At 35.1% G+C, this 8,475-nt stretch overlaps 1 long non-coding RNA gene across 1 annotated transcript; it reads right to left on the reverse strand.

Moving 5' to 3' along the window:
- Positions 1 to 4,324: 4,324 nt before the first annotated feature.
- Positions 4,325 to 5,871, reverse strand: LOC111096600. The gene is made up of 3 exons (XR_005361567.1): positions 5,702 to 5,871; positions 5,140 to 5,228; positions 4,325 to 4,885 (listed from the first exon to the last, which is right to left on the reverse strand). It is a non-coding gene; the product is annotated as an uncharacterized LOC111096600 (long non-coding RNA).
- Between the last annotated feature and the right edge of the window lie 2,604 nt (positions 5,872 to 8,475).

Genomic DNA, 8,475 nt, shown 5'->3' on the forward strand with positions numbered 1-8,475 from the left:
AACAAATTAAGAGTAAGCTCCTTGTAGATGGAAATACTAGCAGTGCTCAGTTTTGTCCTTCACAGCACCAAACACAGCTGTGAGAACTTCATCATTATTCATGAAATGCTTTTACATGATAAGGACATATTCTGTTGAAAGTTGTGACATTTGGGAAAAGAGCCATTAAATCCATGTTTCTAATTAAAATATGAAAATATACTCCCTGACTTAAAATATGCAATTTTGATTGATATTAATGTAGTAATTGTTTTGGTGTCACAGTACTTTAAAATGGAAATGCTTATAAGAGTTTATAACACTTCTAATGACTCCAGGGTTAAGCACAAAGTATACTCCTGTGCCTAGAGATTTCATATTGACTAAAGCACCTACTCATGGTCAATGAGATTATTTAAGGTACAGATTCATGTGATGGTTGTTTGTCCAGAGTTCCAAAGTTCAAACTGTTTTTCTTTCACATGCAAACTTCCTCTGAGCACTTTGCATTTTATAGACCAAACAAACTGACTCAGATAAGACGCTGGCTACTCTCGGGGGAGTTCCTGAAGCAATGGTGTGTGATACAGCTCTGCTCACTTTTGATGAATTCCTCCATGAAGAACATGTTTTCCCCGCCTCGCCTGTGGTTGATACCACCAGGGAGCAATTCTACTGTCACTGATGAATGCTAGCTAGGTCAGACCTTGTCAGTGCAAATGAAAGTCTTGTGATTAGTATTCTGTACCTTCTTACTAATGAACCTTCTAATCATGAAATCTGTCTGTACTCATAATGTTCTTCTAACTGCTAAGTGCCCTTGAAAGGTTAGATAAGTGGGAAATCGTACCATTGGGTTTTTTTTTTCCTTACATCATGCCTTTCCAAATTAGTTTTGGACTTACTATTTATGACTCCTAGGATAAGAATTGGTCAACATTACAACAGTGACAACCTTGGTTATACAATTACAACATGACAACAGAAGTTACAAATACACAAAAAATGTGTACAGTCATAATAAAAAAAATGTTTTTGGAAACATTCAAACTTCTTGGAAAACATTTTGACAGTAGAAAAAAATATATAAGAATATTTGTACCAGACTCTGCTAGGAAAACATCTAATTAGGAAAAAATTATAGGTGAAAGATGTTTTGTACCAAGGAGAATTTAAAAAGTGACTCTGAGATAAATGTTTAAGGAAAACTCATCCGTATAACCTGAGTAGCTTTTGGCTTAAATTCAAGAGTATGTTTTCTTAACTGCACAAGGATTTATTTGTAATTGTTCCAGATTATTTGCATATTTCAGTAAATCTAAGATCTCATCAGTTGTAAGGTATACCTTTATTTTATTCACGACTAACAAAGAAAAAATACTGCCAATTAAATTATGACAAGATACTAATTGTAAGTCACATCAGAGATGTTCAAATGCAAAGAAAAGTACTTCTTAGAATTGATGAGATAAGGATTGTTGTAAAAGGGAGGCCTAGTTGGCTCAGTGGTTGAGCATCTGCCTTTGGCTCAGGGCATGATCCCGGCGTCCTAAGATAGAGTCTGGCATCGGGCTCCCCGCAGGGAGCCTGCTTCTTCCTCTGCCTGTGTCTCTGTCTCTCTTATGAATAAATAACAAAAATCTTTTTTAAAAAAAAAAGATTGTTGGGGCAGCCGGGTGGTCCTGGAGACCCAGGATAGAGTCCCACCTCCCTGCATGGAGCCTGCTTCTCCCTCTGCCTGTGTCTCTGCCTCTCTCTTTCAGTCTGTATGTCTCTCATGAATAAATAAATAAAATATTTTTTAAAAAGATTGTTGTAAAAAATATGGATGCTAGGTGGTAGGAGTGCAGGAAACCTTCTGTAGTAACATCATCTTTCCTGACCAGCATTAAACAAAAACTGTATTCACCAGAACATAAAAATGAGTAGAGTCTATCTGAATTTACACATCCCTTTCTATTATTTTTGTCTGAGGAAGTACTCTAATCATTTCTGTTAGTGAAATACTAGTAATTTGTTCCATTAGGTGATCCAAGGGTCAGCAAATTTCTATAAAGGATCAGATAGTAAATATTTTATAGTTTGTGAACCATATAGTCTCTGATGCAGCTACTCAAACTTAGCCAGTGTAGCACAAAAGCAGCTATAGACAAAACTTTAGACACTAAATTTTAAATTTCTTATAATTCTCATGTATCATGAAATTCTATTCTTCTATTGTTTTTTTTTTAAATCACTTAAAAATATGAAAATATTCCTGGGACCTGTTTGGGGAAAATGGAGTACACATACTTTCTCCTATTCCTGCTGGTAATTACAACTTAAAACCCTGGGCATTTTATGTAAAACAAACATAAAGAGACTCTGAAAGATAGAAGAAAGCAGACTGGCTAGTGTACTCAGGATTCAAGAAATGACACAATAATTAAGTTCCTTGGGTGTTTTGTTTTGTTTTGGTTTTGTTTTGTTTGCCATCATATATCCCAGACTTGGAAGTGAAAAAAAAACAGTAGCTCAGAAGTGTCAGTGGATGCAGATGAACAGAGCTCCAGCAAAAGCCTGCCCCGTTTAGCCAAAAGACCAGGAAAGAAGCAACCTAGCAAGACAGAAAACTTTCAAACAACCCCTCAACTCTAGCCAAATACCATGGAAAAAAGACTGTGGTCCCACTTCTACCAATTCCAGCAAAAGTCAAGTGGGGAGCCTAGACTTTCATTCCATCAGGCCGAACAAGTCACCCTAACTTTCCTGCTGGGATATTGTCAGAGAAGGCTACACAGGGAACTAGGATTTATAGCCACTGGGTGGTACCAGGCTCTTTCCCCATATTGCCAATGGAGACTATATGCGGAGCCTATATTTCTATGTTCAGCAGTTGTGAAGGGTCATCCCTTCCCCCTGAGATGGTTTCAAACAAGCCTTACAGAAAAGTTAGAATGTTTGCCACTGCCCAGAAGTAATGAGGCCACTCCCACTGCTATAGTGTTAGTAAAAATGACACCAGAGCAACAAGACATTCTTTTTCTCTCAGCCAGAAAGGTATACACCACTCTTGGATGTCAACAGGGTTGAGTGAATAATCTAAACTTCTACCCACCTGAGAGTAATAATATACCCACCTCTTTCCCATGCAGTAATATCAGAGGAAGCCACCTAACACAGAAGGGTTATGTAAGACCCAGAATTTCTTAACATAATATGCAGATTTCTGGATTTCAATTTTTAAAAAATTACTCTCATAGCCAGAACCAGAAAGATCTCAAACTGAATGAAAAAAATAGTAATACCAATCAGTAAATGCCAACACCAAGATGAAAGGAATGTTAAAATTATCTGACAAATAATAATAAAGCTATAATAAAAATGCTTCATTGAGCAATTACAAACATCCTTGAAATAATTGAAAGAACAAAAGCCCTCAGGAAAGAAAATAAAAAGTCTCAGTAAAGAAGTAGAAAACATAATGAACCACATAATGAACCAAATGGAAATTTTAGAACTAAAAACATAATAATCTAAACAAAAAATAATGCTATAGTTAAAATGGAATTATAACCCACACCAAGACAGAAAATAAGAAAACAGAAATAACAAACATAAAATAAAAGCTATAATGGCAGACTTACACCCTAATGTATTAATAATTATAATAAATATAAATAGACAAAATTTGTCAACTAAAAGACTGAGGTTCATAAACTGAATCTAAAATCATGGCCTAATTATATACTCTTTCTTCATAACAATGTAGGCAGATTGAAAGCAAAATGTAAAAGGATATATAATGCAAACATTACTTTAAAGGAAAACAGAAATGGTTATGTTAATATTATTTAAATTTGACTTCAAAACAAAGTCAAGTCCCTGAGAGAGAAACATTATACATACATACCAGAAATAAAAATACAGACAATCTTTAATGTATATATACCAAAAGTTAGGGCTGCCAGAGAAGTAAAGCAAAAGCTGATAAAACTGAAAAGATAAATAGACAAGGCTGTAATTATGGTTAGGCACTTCAGCACCTCTTTATTAAAAGCTGATGCAAAAATGTGGACAGAAAATCAGCAAAGAAATAGGAGAACTCAAAAGCATAAAAAACATTGTGATCTAATTTACATTATAGACTACTTTACCTAACAATAGCAAAATATACATTCTTCTCAAGCTCACGTGGAACGCATATCAAGATAGACCATAACCCATGCAATAAACAAACCTTAATAAATTGGAAATCATTGAAATAACTTCTTTTCTAACCGTAAACAAAAAAAAAATCAATAACAGAATGATAACAGGGATAATCTCTAAACTTAGACCCTGAAAAGCATCTAATGTTGCTATCTTACCAACTGGCTGGTTAGTTTCCTCATAGAATGTTTCTGTGTTGTTTTCCACTGCTCTCAGTTTGGACTTCCAGGAGCAGCAGTAACTAGGTAGATAAACCTTGGTGATTGGGGGTTCATGTTGTGGGTCCATGAATGGCTTTCATCTCTGTGCCCATGGCTTCTCTATTCCTGTAGTCTTTTTACTAGCATTGGAGTGGCTGATGACAGAGGCTGATTGATGACAAGTGGGTTGACATTTTGTCTGTCTAGTGCTTCTTCAATAGTGGCTACTTTTAGATGGTGATTTACAACTATAGGGGTAATCTATTGCTATGTAACAAAGTCCTCCAATATTTGGCATCTTAAAACAACAAACATTTATTATCTTGCATCAGCTTATGTTTAGAAAAGCAAAAGCACCTGGTTCTAAGAGTCCCTCAAGAGATTGCAATAAACTTGTTGCTTAGGGTTGAAGTCTAGATAATGCATTCACATGGCTGTTGGCAGAGAGCCTTTTTTCCTCACCACATGGGACTCTCCACTGTTTCCTGTGTCCTCAGGATATGGCAGCTGGCTTCCTTCAGAAAGAGTGGTACAAGAGAGAAGCAGTAGATAAGTATAGTGCCTTTCATAAGCTAGTCTCCAAAGTTGCACATCATTACTTTTCTTTTATTCTATTCATTTGAAATAAGTCCATCCCAAACTCAAGGAAAGGGGAACAAGGCTCTACCTCTTAAAGAGAGAAGAAATAATTTTTGGACATGTAAAGCCACTACCACAAGTGGTACAAAGGTCTTTATACCATGTGTCCACTTTCTCTAACCAGACCTACCTCTTTCTGCAGGTCCGTTAGGTTCTCTGAGAAGCAGACAGAGAAACGGAATTAGAAGAAAGAAATTGTTGGAGGAGGGGAGGTAACATCTGTAAAAGACAAAAGGAAGAGATAAAATTTGGCAGAGGATTGACAAATTATGAAACATGACAGACAAATTGCCAACTCGATGAGGAGTTCTGAAGGAAATAACTCATTAGAAGAACCAGTAAGAGTGGTCTTACTTTGGACAGAAATGACTAGATCAATTCTACTCAGACATTGGCTTCCTTGAGAAGAGCATAATCTTTGCTTAAAAGTTGAGGCAGTTTAAAAATAAATAAATAAATAAAAATAAAATTTAAAAAAAAAAGTTGAGGCGGTTGTTGAATAAGTAAAGAGCTATAGAATATCCATAGAAGCTAACCATATCCTAGAAGCATCAAAAGGAATCTGTTTCAATCCTACCTGGGTGGCTCCTGATACAACTTGACCTATTTTGATAGTAAATGGGCAAGTGTAACAGCTATGGCAGGGTGAACCAAGGGCTCAGAACCCTCACAGATCAGGGTCTGAGTCTTACCACCAATAATCCATCTGGAGGAGCTGAGGGTGAGGCTCTAAAATTCATAATGAGGAGAGAAATTAGGAAGATCAGCTCTATCCTTGGATTATTTGCAGGGGGAAGTGCTGTGGTTAGGGCCACTTTTGTTCTCCTTCAAATTTCCGCCAGAAGAGGCCCTCTAGGATCCTAGAGAAACTGCTCCTGGAATTTAAAGACATGAATCATATCATCACAAGTCCCATAAAAGCTGAATTATAAATTACATGAGGTTTTTAGTGTACCTGTGCCCTCTGGCCCTGCTCATATCTAATCCACAAGGTAGCATTTCCATTTCATTTTTAGGTGTTGAGTTATATAACTTCTTTATATATTTTAGATACTAACCCCTTATCACATATGTCATTTGCAAATATCTTCTTTCCATTCAGCAAGTTGCTTTTTGTTTCATTAATGGTTTCCTTCACTGCACAAAAGTTTTCTAGGGATGTACTTCCAATAGTTTAATTTTGCTTTTGTTTCCTTTGCCAAAGGAGACATATCTAGAAAAATATTGCTTAATGACCAATGTCAGAGATATTAGCATCAGTAATTGGAATTTTTGGGTTTCAGGTCTCATATTTACTTCTCTAATACATTTTGAGTTTATCTTGGTATATAGTGTAAGAAAGTGGTCCAGTTCCATTCTTTTTCATGTAGCTATCCAGTTTTCCAAGCACCATTTCCAGTTTCCCAGTGTATATATAGTCATGCCTTCTTTGTCATAGATTAATGTGATCATAAAAGAGTAAGTTTATTCCCAAATTTTCTCTTCTATTTCATTAGTCTATGTGTCTATTTTTGTGCCAGTATCATACTCCTTTGATTACTACAGTTTTGCAATAGATCTTGAAATCTGGGGTTGTGATCCCCCAGTTTTTATCTTTTTCAAGACTGCTTTGGCTGTTTGAGGACTTTTGTGGTTGTGGTCCCATACAAACTTTAGGTTTATTGGTCTAGTTCTGTGAGAAATGCTGTTGGCATTTTGATAGGGATTGCATTAAATCTGTAGATTGCTTTGAATAGTATGGACATTTTGACAATATTTGTTCTCCCAGTCAGTGAGCATGGAATATCTTTCCATTTGTGTCATCTTCAATTTCTTTCATCATTGTTTTACAGCTTTCAGAGTACAGATCTTTCACCTCTTTGGTTAGGTTTATTCTTAGGTCTCTTGTTATTTTTGTTATAATTGTAAATGAGATTTTTTTTCTTAATTTCTCTTTCTGCTACTTCATTATTAGTGTATAGAAATGCAATTGATATCTGTATATTAATTTTGTGTCCTACAACTGCATTAATTTATTTACCAGTTCTAGTAGTTTTGTGATGGAGTCTTTAGGGTTTTCTGTATATAGTATCATGTCATCCACAAATAGTGAAAGGTTTACTTCTTCCTTACCAATTTAGATGCCTTTTATTTGTTTTTCTTATCTGATTGCCATGCCTCAGCCTTCAGTACTATGTTGAATAAAAGTGGATATCCTTCCTTGTCTTGATCCTGATCTTAGGGGAAAGCTGTTTTTTACTATTGAGGATAATATTGGCTGTGGGTTTTTCATATATGCCCCTTATTATGTTGAGATATGCTCCCCCTAAACCTACTTTGTTGAGGATTTCCATCACAAATGGATGCTGTACTAGTCATATGCTTTTTTTGTATCTATTCAAATCATCATATGGTTTTTATCCTTTCTCTTGTTGTGATGATGATGTAGCACATTGATTGATTTGTGAATACTGAACCACACTCACATCCCAGAAATAAATCCCACTTGATCATGGTGAATGATTTTTTTAATATATTGTTGTATGTAGTTTGTTAATATTTTTTGAGGATCTTTGTATCTATGTCCATCAGATACTGATCTGTAGTTGTCTTTTCTGTAGTGTCTTTGACTACTTTTGGTGTCAGTGTAATGGTGACCTCATAGAATGAATTTGGAAGCTTACTTTCCTCTTCTTTGAATAGTTTGAGAAGAATAAGTATTAACTCTTCTTCAATTTTTTGGTAGAATTTACCTATGAAGCTATCTGGTCCTGGACTATTTGTTGTTAAGGAGTTTTTTAAGTCACTGATTCAATTTCAAAGCTAGTAATTGGTCTGTTCAAATTTTCTATTTCTTCTGATTAAGTTTTAGAAGGTTATTTGTTTCTAGAAATTTATCCATTCTTCTAGGTTGTCCAGTTTGTTGACTTATAATTAATCATAATACTCTCATATAATCCTTTGTATTTTTATGGTGTTGGTTGTTATTTCCCTTATTTCATTTATGATTTTATTCATTTGAGCCTTCTTTCTCTTTTTTTTTAATGAGGCTGGCTAAAGGTTTATTAATTTTGGTGATCTTCTCAAAAAAACATTCTCCTGGTTTTATTGATCTGTTCTATTGGGTTGGGGTTTTTTTGTTTTGTTTTGTTTTTTTTGTTCTTTTGTTTGTTTGTTTGTTTTAGTTTCTATTTCATTTATTTCTGCTCTACTCTTTATTATTTCCTTCCTTACCCATGGTTTGGGGTTTGTCTGTTCCTCTAGTTCCTTTAGGTGTAAGCTTAGGTTGTTTGAGATTTTTCCTTGTTGTTTTGTTTTGTTTTGTTTTGTTTTGTTTTTGAGATATGCTTGTATAGCTATAAACTTCCCTCTTAGAGCAGCTTTTGCTGCATCTCAAAGACTTTGGACCATTGTGTGTTCATTTCATTCATCTCCATGTATTTTTTTTTATTTCCTCTTTGACTTCTTAGTTGATTTCTAGCTTCCT

The sequence above is a fragment of the Canis lupus genome, chromosome 7, assembly GCF_011100685.1.
Source record: "Canis lupus familiaris isolate Mischka breed German Shepherd chromosome 7, alternate assembly UU_Cfam_GSD_1.0, whole genome shotgun sequence".
In the NCBI taxonomy this organism is placed as follows: Eukaryota; Metazoa; Chordata; class Mammalia; order Carnivora; family Canidae; genus Canis; species Canis lupus.